General features: G+C 41.1%; 1 protein-coding gene across 6 annotated transcripts in view; it reads right to left on the bottom strand.

Annotated features, from left to right (window-relative positions):
* LOC120730158 (unconventional myosin-IXAa-like) overlaps window positions 1-20,677 on the bottom strand; it is a 157,537-nt gene that overhangs the window by 98,218 nt on the left and 38,642 nt on the right. The window lies entirely within an intron of this gene.

The raw sequence follows: 20,677 nt of genomic DNA, 5'->3' as shown, positions 1-20,677 counted from the left end.
GAAGATGCAAACTCCGGACTGATGGTGGAATTCTTGCTGTGTGGCAACAGTGCTAACCACCGTGCTGCCCCACTAAAAATAGTTTAAATATATTTATACACAAAATACATATTGTAAACTACTATACTTGTAAAGATGAGGGAACATACAAACATATGCTACGATCATTATACTGAGATTTATTGCAGGGAAAAATCAGGAACTTGACTATAAAGAGACGACAATTCTTAATCTGGAAACAACAACAATCCACCGCTGTGAACACTTCCTAACAGCTCTACAAGCACCTGAAGCAACATGCTAACCTCTTTCATACACCTACAGATCCAGAGTGATATTCACGCAGAGCGTAAGCTGCCATCGACCCAGCAGCTAAACCTTGATTTTCACCAGGTAACATAAGCATGAACATGCTTGCAGGATTGTACATTTCTGCTACGCTGTGAGCTTCATGGTAAACAGCCAACTAAGAATAAACAGCTTTGTTATCTCCTCCTTAGGACGGTGATTTGCGCAAATACGTTTTAAATCACTTTCAGCGTTTGAAAGTAAAGAGTAAACTTTTCTGGTATTTCTGTAGCTTTCATACAGTTTGTAATTCCTAATAAAGAACGCAGCGGTGCTCAAGTAGTAATCAGTATCAGCTGAGACAGTGGAAAAGGTGTCAGCAGACAAAAAGACAGATCTGTGCATCTGTTCTTACACGGCCGCTCTGGAAATGTGGAAAAACATTTTCTTTCCAAACATCAGACTTGAAGCTGCGCAGCTTGAAATATTCAAGTGAAACCTTTCTGGACATGAACTCACTCTTCAAAAACACAGCTCCTTATTTATGACATAAACACAAAAAGATTTATAAGTACAGTATTCTGGCGAACAGGTCCTCTTTCCACACTCTCCAAAAACACAAATAAATAACGTCGGCTGTAACTGAGAGTTACCTCACTGTTCATAACTCAGCGATAGTAACTCGGTCTTTGTGCACTCATGGATGGAGTATTGTGTTACCGGAGCGCCGGGGGTAAAGAAAGAGTCGGGAAGCTAAATTAGTGCCCTACATGAACTGTGGATTTGGCAAACTAATTCAATAAAGGAGTGCAGCATTTCCTGTCTTATCTGTGCCTGTCGGGGGGAAGGAAACATTGGAGGGAGATGAAGCCACCTAAATTAAGACAATCTTGCCTTCCTGTGAGGCTGTACTATTTCCTCTTTGTCTTCCTGAAATTAAGAAACTGAGACACTATACCTCTTCTAGTTTAACATGACAGTCTAATATTAGCCCTACGTCTTTCTTTTTCTCCCTTCCTTTCAGGCTTTTCTTCTACTTCCATCTCCCCCATCTGAAAGCTTCATTGCCTTCTTCCTCTTTCTCCTCCCCTCTCTAGCTAAGCTCTCTCTGAGCCCAAGTGCTTCAGACGGTGTTTCACTCGGCAGCAGAAGAAACCTGAGCTATTTTTACACCGATCCCGCAAAAATTTAGTGCCAGTGTGAACAGGAGCCCTGGAACGCTCACCGCATGTAAACCCAAAACCAAAATACATGCGTACAGTGAGCTATACAGTCACACAAGCATACATAAAGACAGAGGGTAAACCCACAGATGCTCACGCCCCTCTCGCCATGCTCGCTATCAAACGTGTCATGACGGTGCAGTGATAGCAGTGTCGCAGCTTTGTTTCATTGAACATAGTAAGTAAACATGAATGTGATGAGGTGGGTGGCACAGAAGAGCCACAACAGTGTTTGACTAGTGTGGGGACATTATTTGTGAGAGAAAGCGAGCTTGAACAAGGCAGTCACACATTTCTTCACGCCGTTTGTTTACAAGGTGAACAAACAAACTGCTGCTGAGGGGATAAGAGTTTTGCCACCCACTTTGCCACCCGGAGGAATCTCTTCCACTGCACGCCTTTGCCTCTGAGGACCATGGAGACGGCCTTTAGGAAGAGTCAAATCTGTCGGCATTACCAGCCTCATCTCGATTTCACTAAACCTCAAAACTGGGGCACTTGGGAGCCATGCTAACTTGAAAACGATCCTCTCGCTCTACATTATTTAAGCGCGAGATCCTCTCATCTCCCTCCTCTCATCTCCCTCCTCCTCCTCCTCCTCCTCCTCTCTTCCTTGACTCTCCTCTTTCTCTATTGTCCTCCCCCTTTCCTTTTTTATCTCCGTCGTTCCACCGTGTGCCTTCGGTGGTGCTGTAGCAGAGTGGGTGGGATAGAGAGAAGATGAAGGCAGAGAGGCAGGGTGCTGCAGCAGAGTGCTTTCATCCACTCTCTGCAGGGCTGTTGCATCAAGGAGAAGTCACACCAAGTGGATGCAGTGATACACCAGAGCCAGGGCACCATAACTGTACGCTACATGCATTTTTAACCTGTCATCGTAACTGCTGGAACGTGTTACTCACAGGCAGGCATATTACATATTTCAGTAGCTATAATATGAGTCACATGACATGAACCAGGGAGATGCTGCAGTTATTTCTATTCATTCAGCCAATCTGTTTCCTGCTAATCATACTGAGACTGAGAGCACAAGCATGCAGACGTTTTTCCACAATACATACTGTCCCCCTTAAAACACACTACAGTTTGTGTTGTCACGTGACTCTGCCCCGTCCATTCTGCCCATTCTGCCACATGGAAACATCGTATAGGAAAAGTCAAACACTGAGCTGATTGCACAACTCGTGCAGTTCGGACTACATAAAAATGCCGTGTACGTTGTTTGAACGCACTTTTGCACAGGCAACATCAAACAAAAAGTCCAAAATGTCCAGCTCTCTTAAGGTCCCACCACAGCATTTCCTCGACTGGGACTTTGATTGGGCCATTGCAGAATCTTGATTCTTGATCTTTCTTATATATCCTGTTATAGATGTGCTGCTGTCTCAGTGTCCTGTCGTGCGACTCTGTTTTGGCAGACTTCAGCTATTAGACAAATAGTCTCACATCTGACTCTTTGGTGTGTACAGAGAAGCTGACATGGCTGATTTATGCCCTGTTGGTGCAAAACAAACCCAAATCATCATCCCTCCACCACCGTGCTTGACTGTTGGTATGCGCTTTACTTGTTTTTTTGCCAGAAGCAGAAAAATGATATGCCAAGATGATAATATTTGATATACCTGAGACCTGTGGAGCCAGACATGACAGCTAATTTTTTCAGCTTTTTCAACATTGCATGGTTTGACCTTGGGAGAATTTGCTGGGACATCCACTCCTGGGAAGATTACACGAGTGAAGGTTTCAGATCAGCAAACTGCCAAAACACCTGCGTTTATAGAGGTGATAGTTGGAACTGGAGATCATTTATCTGAATTTCAGGGGTTGGGCCACACCTTATGCATTCCCCTTCAAATCCTATGCCTCCAGTATATATGCCTTCCTGCACTACAGGATGTTTGTTTTCATTTTCATACCCCACCCTGCCTCCCCCATTCTCAGTTCTCAGACCTCTCATTAATACCTGGGGATCTGCCTGGCTCGCCAGCAGTCCTCACTGAGGCTTACCCTAAATCCCACTCTCAGTCCTACATCTACACTTATTCCATATACCTTTCTCTTTCAATAAATGTCTAATCTAATTCTGCTTGTGGTCCCTGCTTGGAAATTATTGCTGTAAAAAAACAAAACAAAACAAAACAAAAAAACAGCAACCCAAAGGTAAAAGCTGCATCTGAACAACAATAATAATAACATCTGAAGGACGAAGATCACAGATAACTGGTTAATAAATCCATGTATGAGACATTTGAAGGGGAACATCTTATACTTTCTAAATAAAATGTGGTTGTTTAGGATGTGGTTAAAAAAAACAAGTGAAACCCTAAATAATTTACTGGTGAATCTCAAGCTCATTGTATATGTACAAAGACAATAGAGGCTATCCTATTCTATTCTATTCTATTTGAATAAAGAGAATCTTAAAATAAAGTTGACACAGATTTATGAATAAAATATAATTAGCAGAAACCAAACTGAACACTGCAGACTGAGCAAATTGTCAGAAAATAAAGCAGCTCTGATTCCTTGAATAAAGCTGCAGTTTTTAGGTGTATTTAGCACTGGGCACCCTGCTATATCATCACAGGTTATGGCAGCAGCAGCATCAGTCAACTATGGTCTATTAGATTAAATTAAATATTAAAAATGAATGAAACTTTAATGATGCCCGTGGGGAAAATCAGGTCATTGCACCAGCCGTGAAAAGGATATAGATCAGAGCAGAACAGACAGGCACCACTGAGCAAATACATCAAAGAATTACAACTGGAAAAAGCTTGAAATAGGGCGTATTAGGTTTAGATTTAATATCATAAGCTTTGATTTATATCATTATTATAACTGAAACTGAATGTTATGATTGTTTTCACAATGCTGCGTCTTCTTTGGATATTATAAAGTTAAAGAAAATCATTAGATTAAACTCTATGTTATGTTGTGCAGCACAAGTGTAAAGGGAAGGATTGTAGACACAAATATACTGTAGTTTGCCAAATGTCATCAGTGCTGCCTCATTCATACCAAGCAGTAAATACTGCACTGAAACAATACAATACAAACGCAAGCAGGCATGTGCACCATGCACCGACAAACCAAACCAAAGCATCACCTGTCAGCCTCAGTCTGAAAACAAGTTCAAACCTCCACCGGCCACTCCCGGTCTTTTCACGCACCCACCCAGTCCACACACACTCAGCAGAAGGACTCTCAATGGTACAGCTGTACCATTCATCCCTTCATTCATTCATTTATCCACAGCGGCCTACTGGGCTTTGAATGGCTAGACCAAGCATGACTGTACTTCACTTGAAGTATTGGGGTGTCTGGTTTGTTTCAGTAGATTTCAACATCAAAACCTGTTGAAACCTGACAGGTGAGCGTCATGTTCATGTGCTTGTTGTGTAAATCCCTGTTTTGTGACAGCGTACAAAGACAGTGATTAGGACTGCTACTGTCTGAAACTTTCTCAATCACCCACACTTACAAACACAGAAAAAAACAAGGCAGTGTGTGTTCTCCACAGACCATTAGTGATGACTTCATGCCGATCTGATAACACCACTATTACCCAGCTTGCACAGCAGCTGAACCAAAATCCATCAAACTGAGAGTTAAAATGAAAGCAGACTGATGCCAGTGTCGCTTTCACGGTCAACTCTTTTCAACACAATACTTAAAACTCCAGCAGCTCCTCCCTGCACCCAGACTAGATACGAACACGCCACCATTTTCTGGCTGAGAGCCATGGCCTCAGACTTGGAGGTGCTAATCCTCATCTTAACCGCTTCACACCAGTGCGAGCTGGACGTCACGGCCTGATGAAGTCAGCAGGACCACATCATTCGCAAAAAGCTGAGACAAGGTCCTGAGTTTATGCAATTTGCTGTGCCTGAAATTCAGTCTAATAAACCGAATTAGTGGGGAAAAAAGCAGCCCTGGTGGAGTCCAACTTCCACAGGAATGGGGCTGACTTACTGCCGGCAATGCAAACCAAGCTCTCACTGCAGTCATACAGAAACTGGATTGCCCAAAACAACAGACAAACAACAATAATATCCAAAGTCCAAGCCAAGAGGAATCCTGATTGCTGCTTGGATCACATCATCTGCCTCCTTTCAATGTGGAAGAACAGCAGCTCTACTTTAAACACCTCCTAAATGACTGAACCTTTTTTCTATAAATGAGTTCTGACACTGTTCAGATGAAGCTTTTATTATTTGTGTATACCTGCATTCAAAACGGGCTTTTTTAACATGCAACATTACAAACGCTAGCAGAAAGACATCCTAAGGGCAGGTTTTGCAAACTCTACCACGATGGAACCATCAGGTGACTGTTATATGTAATGTGCATATAAATGTACAAACATTACGGTACAAATGATGCAATCAATGATGCAGTTTCTTCAAACAAATACACGGAAATATTTTTTTTATTTGTAGTAAACCCCGTATGGATGTTACAAAACTTGGTAAGTTTCATGACGACTGAACCAGCAGATGATGATGATTAGATTCAGCAGTACTTATCAAATGTTAGCAAGCTAGCACTCTAAAAAGTGGTTAAATATGCTGAAAATAATACATAAAAATAACACTTTAGCACTGTCATGTTAGCATTTAGCACAGAGCAAAACTACAGAGCTGCTGACATGTAAATGGACTCTCAGCCTGGTTTTAGAAAAAGGACTAAACAAATATACAAGAAGCTCAGTGAAAGATATAGAAACACATTTCTAAAATGTAAAAGCAAAAATCCTAAAAAACACAGAAATCAAGTAGCTAAAACATCATGGAGGCAAACTGTTATTCTCTGTGAGGCTAGAGAACATGTGTTTATCAGTTAGTTTTAGCTAGCAGAAACTCTGTGGGATACTTTGGGTAGTAGAAACTGAAGTTGCTGATGTAAAGCATTAGGACAACTGGGTGCAACAGGATGTTTCTGCTTCTTTGTATGTAGTATCTATTTGTTTAAGGTCCTTTGAAAGGTAAAGAATTCAATAATAATAGTGAAGTAGTCCTTAAATAAACACGCACATTCCTTTAGTTATTTAAATTCAGTGATACCTGCTACAAGAAAAAAAAGGAAATCAAACACCTGCTAAAAAGTGCTTTCAGACGCAGAGTCAGTCTGTGACACAGATATGTTTCTCAATAAGGAATGACAGAATTATAAAGAAGAAAAAGCAAGCAGGAGGGTTTGTGGGGAGATTTAAAGTTGTGATTACTGCAGCAGTGACGTGAGCAAAAATGAGCCAGATTTTAGCTGCATGGAGTCTCACCACAAAACCCCCCAAAAAACAAATGGAGCAGCCACAAGAAGCCAGTATCTGCAGCATGTAGTTAGGTAATGCCTAAGTTACGGTATCTTTGTGGGTATATATATAAAAATAATAATTAAAAAAATATCTTTATGAAGAAAAGCTTTCCAGGAGTTTAGTGTAAAGCCAGACTTTAATTTAAAAAAAAATTTCATCCAAAGGAGAATAGCAACAAAAAAAAGTTAGATGCTAATTTCCTTGAGGGTATCCCAGCTACTTGTACATGTCATGTTTCCTGTGGTTCCCATTGGCTTTTAGTTATGTTTCAGTGCATGTTAATTGCCCTTTGGTTACTTCCTTCTTTTTTTTTTTTAATAGTTAGCTTTTCTAATGTGTCCGGTTGCAGTTGAACTTCCTGTTTTTGTTCCTTTGTGATCATCTGGCCTGACCTGATTAGGTATGATAGGTAGGATTAGGTAGGTTTGATAGGCGACATCTTGGATTGCGAGGTTGGGGTCAGTGCGGCTGCTCTGATCTTCTGCGGTGACGTTACAGTTGAAAACTCCACTTAAAATGGATGCAGCCATAGCCGTTTTCTTTCACATGCACGTGCACTTTTTTTTTTTTTGCACTAGAAACCCGATAATACCCAAAACCTGATTCAGATTACAAAGTGACATGTTTTTGTGTGAACCCTAAAGAAAAAAATAGCACTGTCTCAACTCTGATGAGGCATGTATAGTCTCTATCATGTGTACACTCTTCTGCATTTAAACAAGCACTTTACCTCAATGTTTATTGCAGCTATTAGTTGAATATCCACCTTCAGATAAAAATAACAACTGTTGTGAAGAAACATACCATGCACACCAACTGAACCCCCCACATTATTCTCTGACATCTCTCCTCTTATGTTTGGTTCTCTGTGTAACACCATATGCTGCTGTTATGCACCAAGGCTACCAATTATTCTGAGGCAAGCCTCCTCCAGAAACTCGCAAACAAAGGCAGAGTTTGTTGTCTTTACAGGCTTAAAATAACTTTTCAAAGGCTGCTTCACAACCGCATGATGCTGGGACAAAAGGTAATGAAAACCAAGCCGACTCGTGCACGTTAGAGAGTGAATGGGGAAGATGTTAATTTTAACAATTGTGGAAGCAGTCTTGAAATGACACTGAGAATCCGCGGATGAAAAAACTGAAGAGATAAACAGATATCTGTATGACAAATTAAAACAAACAACTTTTTTTTCGGGGGCTCAGTTTCCATCTGATTGATGAAAATCTAGTTAACGGTTTCAAACAGACAAGATTACAAATGCAGATCTAGTTTGCTCAAAAGCCTCCATAAAGCCCAGATGGCCTTGTGTCCAACTAAAGCTGCACTAATGTCAGTAATCTCATCTGGGCCTGATTGCTGTGACACCACATAAGCAGAATCAGATTGAATCAGGCCCGTTTTAACTATCAATTTCCTGTCGTGAGCCTCTCACTAAATCTATTGGGCGGAGTCGCGGACAGTCATCAAGAGAAAAAAGACACTGCTGGCAGGGAGGAAGAAGAGGAAATCACCGCCTGGCCATACGGCATTGTGTGAAATATTTGTGTCAGCTATTGTTTTTAAATGGGCACATCCATTCAGTGTTACTGTCCAAAAGACAACAATACAGATTCCACTGCATGAAATGATAGGTACTTATTATTCTTTGACGCATGCATGTGCACAAGAATCCTTATATGGTCACTGCAGAAGCTCCGCTCACCTGTTTAAAATCACCTGTTAATGAGGGGCAGATAATCAGAAGCAAGTTAGCTTTAAGGGAGAGGAAAAGCGCTAAAACAACTTGTTGTTAAGGCCAAGTATGAAGTAAATAAGGCTTATTTTGAACTGCAAATCATGCAAAGCTACTCTAGCAGAGTTCAAAGATAAAAATGAGCAGAATAAAAACAGGATCCTTTAAGCTAATAAAAGATGACAAAGAAAAAAAATTCTCCGGATGCAGAAAGGAGCAGCGAGAGGAAAAAAAACTTGGCTGATGATATTACGCTGAACCTTGTCCAGGTCAACTATATGTCTACAGAGCATTTGAGTACACTGTGTACAGCTGTCTGAGGGGATAAATGCTGTACTGAGCTTCCTGAGAAAGGAAAGCAGGAATGCTCCAGAGAAAGAGCGCATGAGAAGGAGATGAGGATAATCCAGTGAACAGATGTTTGGGAGCACATCGAAGAGTGCTCACTGCCCAGAGGATACCGATTATAAGCGGATGGAAGCGCTAACAGGAATGCTTGGGAGCCAAGGTGGGCTACACGATTAGCCAACGCACACCTGCTAAGGCTAGCCAGAGTACGATCCTGTGATGTAAAAGGTAGCCGCTGTTGTTAAAGCACACGTAATGAGAAAATTTCACAGAAAGTAGCCACTGGCGAAAGAAACACTCCAGATGTCACACAGAGAAGATTCCAGACATGTGAGAGTGGACGGAGCTTTGCTTTGTACTTCTTCACCATTTAATCAAGAGGAAATAGCTCATTTAGGTAAAACTCTAGCATGCGCTAAAGATGAAGGAGAGGTAATGTGACCAGTGAGTGAGGGTGGGACAGCAGCACAGAGGAGAGCACTGTGCAGTAAAACCAGCCTGTCCTCTGCACTAGAGCAGCTCTGGCAGTACAGAGCTTTCCGATGTCTCATTGTGATTTAAAGACCAAGGACACAGTCAGTCATGAGTGAACATCTCCTATTCCCCAGCTCCTGGGAGAATAGAACATGTTCTGACAGGCACCTCTCCGGTGCACAGAGGTTAGCGTTGCACACGCCATGCAGAATAGTACACACACACACAGAGCAGCGGTGCCCTCATTCAAGCAGAATAAAAACAGCACTTCCTGCAATACGCACGCATCTTGAGCGATGGTGCTATAATCCATGCATCCTCTATCAAGCTGCCACCCTTATAACAGGCCTTGCAGTTCTCACCTGGTTTGTGAGGTTCAGCAGCTGTGGCACCATTGCCGTACTGTAAATGTGTCCATATGCCCGGGGAGTACGTGCCGTTTTAACCCAGGCAGCTGTCTCCAATCCCAGTTTTGGTGGTGCTGGATAGGAGCACCGGACAGGTCCTCAAGCCATTTCACACTCATACTTAATGACGCACGCTCCTTTGAACCCACGTTTTGTTTTGTATCAGAGTGCTGAGGTACTACCTGGAGCCATCCATCAGCCACAGGAGACAGAGCCTTTCCCTGAGGGCCTGGTTAAGAGTGGGGGGGGGGGGGGGGGCATCTGGATGGGAACCATCTGGTGAAGGGGGAGTTTGTTCTGCTACTCCTGCAGCAGGCAGGCAGGCAGGTCTGCCGGCCACACCACCAGAACAAAGGCAGGCTGTAATGTGGTCCCCGCGGCCGAGGCGGGGGAGCTCTGTCTGCCTGCCTCCCCAGACAGAGCAGCACACAGCTGGGGTCAGTCTCAAAGCCTCACCTGGCCTTCAGGACGGATTTAAGATGCAGACGTCTGCTCGTCATGCGAGAGACTGCTTCACTTTCAGACTGCCTCCGCTCTTCACATGACAGTAACTCAAACACTAAGATTTTAACGACTCACTTTCTCTACCTGCTTAGTTGTGGAGGACACAGCCGGCAGCCTTTCAGAAATCCCATCCTTCAGTCAGATGACGACTCGAGATTATTTACCGAATGTGTATGTTTTCCAAACGTGGCACACATAACGGCTGCTCCACATACACAAAGCTTTTGGGAAACTGAATCTTTTTAGTTATTTATTTACTTTTTGCTTAAATTTATGGCTCTGCACAAAAGTCTGTCCAGCTTACGTGAAAGTGAAGGATTTTTTTCATCATCACTCAGCTTCCCTTCCTGCCTCTAAATGACTGATAATCCAACATAATGTCAGTGGCCTCTTTATTTTCAGCAAGCCTCTGGGTTTGATCTGATCTCACAATCAAACAGTCAAATAATAGTCAAATTTCACCTCCCGTGTATCAGCTCTCCGAAACTTAATAGGCTGCAGGGGACCAAAAAAAAAAGAACATCTCATCTGATATTACCTGACTGCACAACTACAACTGGACTGCTAGACACAGACGGACACTGGAAGCCAAGTCCTTCCCATCAGCCTGCCAGCTGTCTTCCCGTCAGCGCTCTCCCGCTGTACGCTCATATCTCTGCCGTCGCCTGCCTCTGAACGCCGCTCAAATTACACACGACGGCAGTTATTGGACATCTGCGGCGCATTATTAAAGGCTTTTACCCGACGAGAAACGTTTCCAGTGGACGATGACAGCATATCATGAATACTTGGATTTGACCGCTGGCGTGATGCAAGGAAGACAGTCATTGTTAGTCATGTGTCTGCACTGCTGTATTTCTGAGACGCATCACACAGAGGCTACAGAGGCTGCACTGTAGCCAAAAAAAAAGAAAAAGGTCACAAGACTGAACCCCTGCAGCGGCTGATGCAGCAGCCGATGAAGAGCTGAGTGGTCATCAGTCACTAGAAATAAAGCTGTGTGAGTCTTTAAGCCTTTAAAACCACACACACACACACACACACACACACACACACACACACACACACAGTGTCCTTGAGGGGGTAAAGTCAGGCACAGCCTCTTCACTCACTGCAGCGCGCTTTACCTTGAGCAAAGGTGAACAATCAGGTCACTGTGATGCAGAAAAATGCACAAATATGTGCAACAGGGTTGGCTATTAGATCAGCCCAAACTTCCAAAGATCTCCAGCCAAAAAATACAAATCTTCACTTAGGTTCTAACAGGAATCATCACAGCGTCGCACTGAGTCCCGACAACAGCAGTTACTTAGCTTAATGAGGAAAAAAAAGCGTTCATGCAGCCAGAAGTAGCCGAGCATGTCAGTGCAGGGGCGCAGACAACTTTCAGACGAAGTGCAGACGGCATACTAATCCACGGATTTAATACGAGTAAACAGAATAGTATAAACAGAGTACTCGAAACAATAGAAAGTCTTTGGACAGACAGTGTCATCGGCAGTGAATATGAACTTCAAACCAAAAGAAATGAGGACAGATTTGGGCGTTATCTGCCTGTAAGGACTGCAAATATTGTGATATTTGACTACGCAAAAGGCCAGTTACACAACAGCCCATTAGGAGGTTCAAATAAACTCCAAAGCTACCCCAGCAGGCCGCTGTAATCTTTTCGTATGTTTGGAGCCAAGTATTTTGGTGCTTTTCTCTTACTATTTTTCCTGTGCCCTTGTTTTGCAGGAATGTCTTGTGTGCATGAACACATCTGCCGAGGTGTGCAAAAGTACAGTCCTCCACACTGACTCAACAAATGACTAACACGTATAGCTTTTGTCTCCACTGTTGTTAACCTAGGAATTTCACAGTAGCCTCCATGTACCAAGAGCAAGCCACAAGCTCAAGCTGCACCAAGTGTGGCTATTTTATTGTTTTACCTTCACGCTGACTAAAAGCCCACTTTGTCTCATTTCCCTGAGCACAGGAAGAAGCTTTCACTGTTACAGCTTGAAAACTGAAGGAAATAATCCCAGCCTGGATCCTTCACGGCCCACCTGGTGTTTCCATTTAAATCTCATTTTAATTTTGTCAATCAAACGTACACGGGAAGGCCTGAGATTTAATATAATTGATTTAAAATATTTATAAGGAACAAGGTTTAAAAAGTAATTTTTCACTCATCTGCAGGTTGCCCCCCCCTCCCTCCATTCATCCAGTTGGCAGTAAGCCTCTTACACCAATCCAAAAAGAATGATTTATCTAAGGCTACAGGCTTTTATACAAATGTTGTCAAATCAAGGCCCAACCGCAGCATCTCCTGCCAGCGAGAGATATCTCATCCTGCAGTGTTTTCTTTCTTCTTCCAGACCTCTTCCTGACATTAATGTAAAAATCTGGACATCTGCTTTCGTTATTGCTCCGTCTCAGGCAATCTATAAGAAAAATCTAATGAATCATTATGATGTAAACGAACCAACTTCCAGTCGCCACAGCAGGTAGCTCTGCATGTTTGATTTGGCGGATTTTTAAACCCTTGCTGACAGATTTGTGTCACCTCCATGAATTAAACCAGGGATCTTCTCCTTGTTAGACAAATGTGTAAACCACCACACTATGAAAGCAATTTAGAAGATACTGGCAGCCACCAGTGCTAGCCCTCAGCCTCCTGGCAGCAGAATCTTTAGTTAGCGCAAATACCATAGAAGCAGAATTTCTAGAGCACCTGCCTGGTGGGTCACACTTGTGGGCCAATGTTACCAAAATTCAAACTCATCTGAGACTTTTAGTAGATAAATCTATTGTGTCAGGCTTTACTAAATTATCACGTTCACCAGATGTTCAAAATACACTTGACCTCTGACTTTGATCTGAGGAAAAAGATTCATGCTTGTCTGAGATTTTTAGTAGATGCATCTAGTTAGCGTGGGTGACAACAATACAGTATACAAACTGGCAGATAGAAATACCGTAATTGTCGGGCTATAAGCCGCTACTTTTTGCACAAGCTTTGAACCCTGCGGCTTTTAGTCAGGTGCGGCTTTTCTATGAATTGTCCATGATTTTTGTGATATCGTAAGAGGATTTGTTTTGTTTGTTCCGCTGTTGTACGGCACTACGTTGCCTGGCGGAAGGGCATGTGATCAGACACACAGTATTGGGGTTCAAGAATGGTATATTGGTCACATGTCCGTCCGCCAGGCAACGTAGTGCCGGTCGAAGTAGCGCGAAAAACAAACTTCAAAGTAGCGCTACGCGTTCAGTGGGAGGCGTGGATGACGTGCGGCGATAAACTTGCGAAAAGCAAGTTATGCCCAACTCCACCAGTGGATTCTGACAGCGTGGAAAAGTGTGAAAACATCCACGATCACCAACGGATTTCGAAGGGCTAGACTGCTGCATGGTGGATAGGAGGACACCGCCAAGGCCCTTCTGAGGGTGTTCGACTCTGACACTGACAACAAGGATTTGTTTGGTTTTGAAAGTGACAACGAAGGAGAGAAGCGGAGAGTGGATGACGAAGCCACCCTGAGCCTGTTCGTATCCGACACTGGAGAAGAGGACTTTGGTGGTTTTAATGCGCAGGAAGAAGAGAAAGATGGTGGTGAATGACTGACTTTTCTTCTTGTTAAAGCCGTGTCGCTGCACCTGAGCCTAAAAGGTAGGCCGAATCTATTTTTCTGGTGTGCTGTAGGTTATTGTTATGTACTACATTTGTTACTCATTTATGAAGCACAGTACATGTTTCGTACTTGTAATTACCGGTACTTGTACATATACCCTAAAAAGTTATGCAAATATGTACCCGTAACTTGTTTTTCAAAATATTAATAAAAGGGATGTCTCCAAGAAGCCATCTCTTTCCTGACAATTCCCTTTGTGCATATTCTCTTACATATGATAAGTCAACATTGAAACACCTGCGGCTTTTAGTCAGGTGCGGCTAATGTATGTACAAAACAGGATTTTCCCCTGATTTTAGCTTGTGCGGCTAATATTCAGGTGCGCTTTGTAGTCCGGAAAATACGGTACCAAAGAACTGTGTTTTGTTAGTCTTGCCAGGGCAATTTAGATGTAAAACAAACAAAAGAATCGAATGTCATCAAAGGCCTTCAAGGAATTTATCAGAAGAATACCAAAAAACTGATTCGATGCATTTTTTGTTATTTTCATCTTAATACATTTGAAAATCCCCAACGTCTGGGAGAATCACATCATAGTCCAACAGTCAGCATGACTTATTAAACAGTGTTACAGGAATACAACAAAAGGTGTTGCATTCAGTCTTGACACACAAAGTCAAGGTAATAGTGTTGTTTATATTCAAATACTATTACACTTTTATAGACTGCTTATAAAAGTCAGATGAAGCCACAGTGATGTGAGCCTCTGGTCAGCAAAGTCACGTTTTTTGTGCCGTCCAAAAATCAGTTGAGGTAGGATCTTCTAGCTTCATATGGCTCTTTTGCATGTTTCCACTGATTCTACATTCAACAATTTGGAAACTGAAATGAAAAATTTAACCTAGACACCAAATTTGGGAGAAAAAAAAAAAACAAAGCTGAAAAAGTATCACAGCTTCTGTCTGCTCTACCTCTTAATTTTGCTGAACCTTAGTGTTGATGGTAAGCATGGATGTATACACTTAAATGTTTAGGCTTGAGTTCCTCTAACTGTGTACTTCAACTCCAAAAAAGAAAAAAGTTGTACATTTCCTCAAAAACAGCTCTTTGGATAGTAAAGATTACCAACCCAAGGTAGTCCCACCGTGTGACATACCCTACTTCATTTGGATTTTTTTTAATCAAGGTCTTTTATTGAAAGAGATTTAATAAAAGTACAGTTACAAACAACAAATCAAACATACAAGCGGTTAATGCGGTTATGGCGTTAACATCATTTTACCGAGATTAACGTTGACAGCACTAATTTTAATATTTTGGTGTCAACCAGCAAACTCTCTACCTAAATTAATGCAATCATTTGAATGCTTTGGTCGATTATCGAGTTATGATGAGTAAAATACAACTGCTTAAATACAATTATAATCCATCAGAAGAAATTAAAAATAAGTATCATTTAGCATGGCAAACAGAGTAAAAATATTTGGGAGTTATAACACCTAAGGATCTCGCAGTTTATAAGTTTATATTTGAGAATAGATTCGATTAAAATGAATATACTGCCAAATTATTATATTTATTTCAAACATTGCCAATGGAAATAAGCCAGAAACAATTTAATGAATGGGATAAAATGTTGTCAAGATACATGGCAAGGTAAAAGACTCCGAATTAGATTTAAAACCTTACAACTGGATAAAGGAAAAGGGGGGTGGGGCCTTCCTTCTCTCAAGGATTATTATTGGGCAGCACAATTAAGGCCTATGATATGCTGGTGTAATCCTTCATATGATGCTCAGTGGAAAGGCATTGAGGAGGGTCTGACCTCCATTCCCTTACAAGCTATTATAGCAGACAGAAGCCCGCAAGATTTAATAAAAACTATTTAAATGGATCAAGCTGACTTTTAGTTTGGGAAATAATAATAAAAGAGCATAAACTAGAAGAAGATATAGCAATTCTTAAGTGGTGTGCATATCATACACATTTTGTTCCAAATAAATTGGATACTAGATTCAAAGATTGGACAAATAAAGGATTGGCGACTTTATGTATGGTAATGGGGGAATGTAGACTTCTTTGTTTTGAAAAGATTAAAGAATAATATTCATTAGAAACACAGGATATTTAAAGATACCTACACAGATGCAGCATTTTGTCAGCAAAAAGGTAAAATCTAAGGCTGAATTAAGCAAACTGCTGTTACACTTATTTAAAAGGGCATACAGCTCAAATAAAGATAGAGGCATCATCTCAGGCCTGTATAAAGGGTTAATAAACATGAAATCACACTCGACCCTATATATTAAAACTAAATGGGAAATGGAGGGAGCAATAGATATAACGGAGGAAGAGTGGACAACAATATGGATAATATGGACATATTATCCATATTGTTATTGGAAAAGCCTGATAAGATATTTTATTGCACCTTACCAAAAATCTCACTATGACGGTAACCCTCCCGTTTGCTGGAGAAATTGTGGAAACACGAATGCAAATCGTTATCATATTTTCTGGGACTGTCATGCTATTAAAGCTTATTGGAAGGGAACACATGTAGCAATACAAGGGATATTTGGAAGTTATTTGCCTTTAGAAAGAAAAACTTTATTTTTTGGACTCATCCCAGAAGGATGGACAAAGAACGATAAATATTTGTTTAATATTTTATTGGCGGCAGGCAAAAAAGCCCTCATAAAAAATGGCTTTCATGTGAGAGCCCAACTATGAACATGCGGATGGAGGTCACAGTGGATATTTACAGGATGGAGAAAATGACAGTGGATGTGAAATAAAAGAGGGACCTGTGTGTATCACGTTGGAAGAAATGGATGAACTATATAATAACACGCAAGCCAGACTTTGTTAATCTTAGATAAGATATTATTTATATTACTGGTAATTAAATCTCACTCCCTAACTGTTTATGCTTTTTTGTTTTGTTTTGATTTTTTTTCCTTCTTCGGTCACAGGTGTAATGGGGAGTGACAGTTGGTTTAAATAAGCTTTTCAAAGGTGCTTGGAATTGTTAAAATATAAACTAGCCAAGCGGGAGCCCAGTCCAACACGTCTTACTCCAATGTCGGCTCACTAGCGCCCCCTTATTTTAATTTTTCACTCTAAAGGGGACCGCAACATGAGTAAGATGTTGTATTAAATAAAACTTTAAACCATTAACTGAAACCATAAGTTTATTAGTACAGTGTTTACTGAAGTCACAGATCAAAGGAGCTGAAATCAGCTTTCACACAGATTTTTTTTCGCAATCTGACTTCTTTTTGAAACCAGAGCAGTCGCCCCCTGCTGGCAAATGCTGGAAAGAATAAATTTTAAGAAACATCTGCATGGGCTTTGCTTTTAATCCAGGAAGAAAACATTTAACAAACAGTAACAGATTTACACATCAGTTTGTTTGATCTGTAAATTGTGAGCTGATATTACGAACACATTAGACAAAAAATAAAAAAATAAAAAAATTCTGTAAAAGCTGAAAACTGTTTGAATGCAGCTCTGTTTCCTCCATAATGATATCACAAAATTGCCTTGATGGTTATCACTTTTTTGTCCTTCCTGTTATCATCATTACATCAGCCTTTAAAAATCCCCCATTAGTCAACCTCTGATTGTGAGGTCAGCACTTCAGCAGCCAGCATGTGGGGATAACACTTAACTGGTCAGTAAATGTATCCGTCAGAACATGTCATGCATAGATGTGGAAGCTGGGTGGTAAATACACATTAATTTGATTTATTTGGCCTAAAGTCACAGATTGGTCCCAAAGCATTTTTTCAGTCTATACAACAGGCAGCTTTGACTGAGCTCTGGCAGTAATTTATTAGAAAAGTTATGCACTGTATTAGACAGTATCCAATTTACAGGCATGAAGAGGGAAGACGTTCAACAAAAGGGAGATAAAACTACTGAGAACCAAACAGAGTGGCTAGAATTTTAATAGTTCATCTGGACCGGCATGCATTTGAAATCAATCTAATAAGCTTCTCTGACCTCATATTTTCAGCCTGACTCTGCCTCAGGCGCACATTCAAACCACCACAAAGCCTCAGTGCAGCAGCAGCATCTGACCGAAGCAAATGGTTCTGTAATTGCCATTACAACTTGTGGAAACCAAAGAATGGAACCAAAGCACTCTTGTGCCCTGCCTGCTGGTAAACTTTTTACCCCAGAAATCTGCTTCTCCTTATATTGGGGAGGCGCCGATCTTCCCATTGAAAGGAGAAAACACTCGATGTTTTCCTGCTTTCTCATTTTAAACACATTAAAAGCTATTCTTCGCACGCTGGTTTAATGCCATGTGACACATAACTGCTACCGATTCATCTTTTACACTACATGAATCGCATAGTTTCTTTTTTACATGTAATGGCACTGCATGCTTCTCTTTCATCGTTTAGCTATAGTGACCCCTGGAGAAATTCAACATTTTTCTTCTTATTTTTCCTGTTACTGTTATGTGTCTTTTGGCCTTCTACCAATGTAAATGCTGTGAGCTCATATTGAGGATGACGAGTGGCAGCTCATCAAATTAGCTGACAAAATCCACCTACTAGCATCTCTAAAATGCTCACTAATCATAATCCGGCTGGTTTAATCTGACATTTCGCCAGTTTACAAGAGTCTGTCAGATTAAAGAAATTAGATAGCCACATGAATTTGTGTGTTCTGAAAGTGACAGAAAAACGATCTTTATGCCATCTGGTTGGTAACACAACAAACTACAGCTGCTGGTATTTAACAGTTTTTAGATGCTGGCCCCTCTGTTGATGAGTTTTTGTTTTCTACCGTTTGAAATCCATCGACAAGAAAAAGATACCAAAAAAATAAATGACTGATTACTGGTGATCAAAGATGCCGGGATTTTACCAATGTCCTTTATTTAAATATGTTTAAGACTGGCGACATGTCCAGGGTGTAACCGGCGCCTCAGCCTATCACAACTAGGACAGGTTTCAGACCCTCTGACTTGGATGAATGTTAAAAGTTGTTACAGTATTTTACTGTAAAGGTGTAGGTTCACACTAAAATGCTGACAGCTCTGGTAGCTAGCATTTTACTTTATATCATGTGATCTTTAAAATGTTGCAATGATTGGACTGAGGACAATTTAAAATGAACATTTAGCATCTATTCATACCTGTTTCAACCTAATTTTTTACTCAGATGATTTATGAGCAACATAATGTAGCAACAGTAAAACTCATGCTTGCTGTTCAGACAGAAGCACCGACAGTATTTAGAAGTATTTAAGCCAAAAAAGTGTATTAGTGTAAAATCTTTAATCTTTAAACATTCCTAGTGCGCACCTTTTTTGACACACCACAGTCAGACAGGTGATTGATAGGGAAGTAATTACATGGGACACAGTCACAGCCTCCATAATAAAGCACATATGCAGCCAAATAGTATCTACTTCCTCAGAGAGTACTGTAATGTTCCTCTATCAGTGTTATTATTAAACAAAAAGAGCATGTCAGTTTTTGTGGTGATGTCGCCCCCGGCAACTGAGCTCTGACAGGTATTCAGTCAGCCTGCAGATCAAAGCAGTTGTGTGTTGAACCACAGCTATGTGGCTAAAAAAGAAAAAAGCATTTCTGACACGTGTAACATAACCTTCATTCTGTTGGTGCACAAAAACCTCTCAGCCATGTAAGGTATTGCATACAGGCATCACATGAAAACTGTGTTTCTCCAAAGATTTTTTTCTGAAATTTGGAACAAGAATGAGCGTCTCACACATACCAGAAACCTTTATTTTCCCCAAACCAGCTGCAGTAACAGGTTTCTTTCCCCAGAGGCAGCGTGGGGGTCTTTAAAGGTGATTCATGATTTCCAGCTGACAAACCGTATTTCTGACTGAGTGTACAGCAGATTTATTTTACTGTACAGACTTGCACGTGGGATGCATGTGGTGTCAGCATGCACAGCTGCATATTGACATGACATCCCCATACATCCTGACAGGAAGCTGTGAGCTGAGGAACAAAATGGCTGCCAGCAAACAACAAACTACGGGTGGGCACATATCCCACACAGAGTCATGTTTAGGCTAAAGAGAACATGCTGCCCTTGAACAGACCAAACATGGAATTCCCAATGAAATTCCATAATCCATAATCCATTATTGATTTATAATCCACAGCAGATTAGGCAGCATTCCATTATTTTTCCCCCCGTTCTCTTGTCAATGCAGAGATTGGACACTGCAGAAAAACAACATATCTAGGTCACACAATAAATATTAAGTATAAGGAGTCATATGTGGTAAAGCTGATGCTAAATATAGGTTTCCTGCCTGTTAAGGGATTCCAGCTTCAGAGGGACATTTCTATAATCCATTTCATGCCTGGTCTCATGAGCTGACATTCCATCACCAGAGGGGAAAAAAAAATTCCCACTGACTTCTCTACAGATTTCGTTGGCCTTTTTATTTTGGTCACTTCCTTTCTACACACAGGGTGTCTTAATGAACAACATATGAACCATATTCATCTTGAAAACAAGTCAGCTTGAACATTTATGATGTTTTCTGAAGCATTTTGGGTCTGAGTCTTGCTCTAACTATCAAACCTTTCTAGTCTCGATGCCCAAATGAACTGCACAGCTTTACACCAAGTTGACAATAGTGACAAAAAACGTAGTAAATGCAGTAAAGCTTAAACCCAAATGGGATCTAGACAGAGAGAATGTCTAGATCTATGGATCAGTGGGTGATTTGCAGCCTTGGTCACAAAACACACCCTGCGACACGA

This window comes from Simochromis diagramma, unplaced genomic scaffold (genome assembly GCF_900408965.1).
Source record: "Simochromis diagramma unplaced genomic scaffold, fSimDia1.1 OVJJ01000293.1, whole genome shotgun sequence".
NCBI lineage: Eukaryota > Metazoa > Chordata > Actinopteri > Cichliformes > Cichlidae > Simochromis > Simochromis diagramma.
The sequence above is the reverse complement of the archived record's forward strand: the minus strand, read 5'-3'. Positions and strand labels throughout refer to the sequence as shown.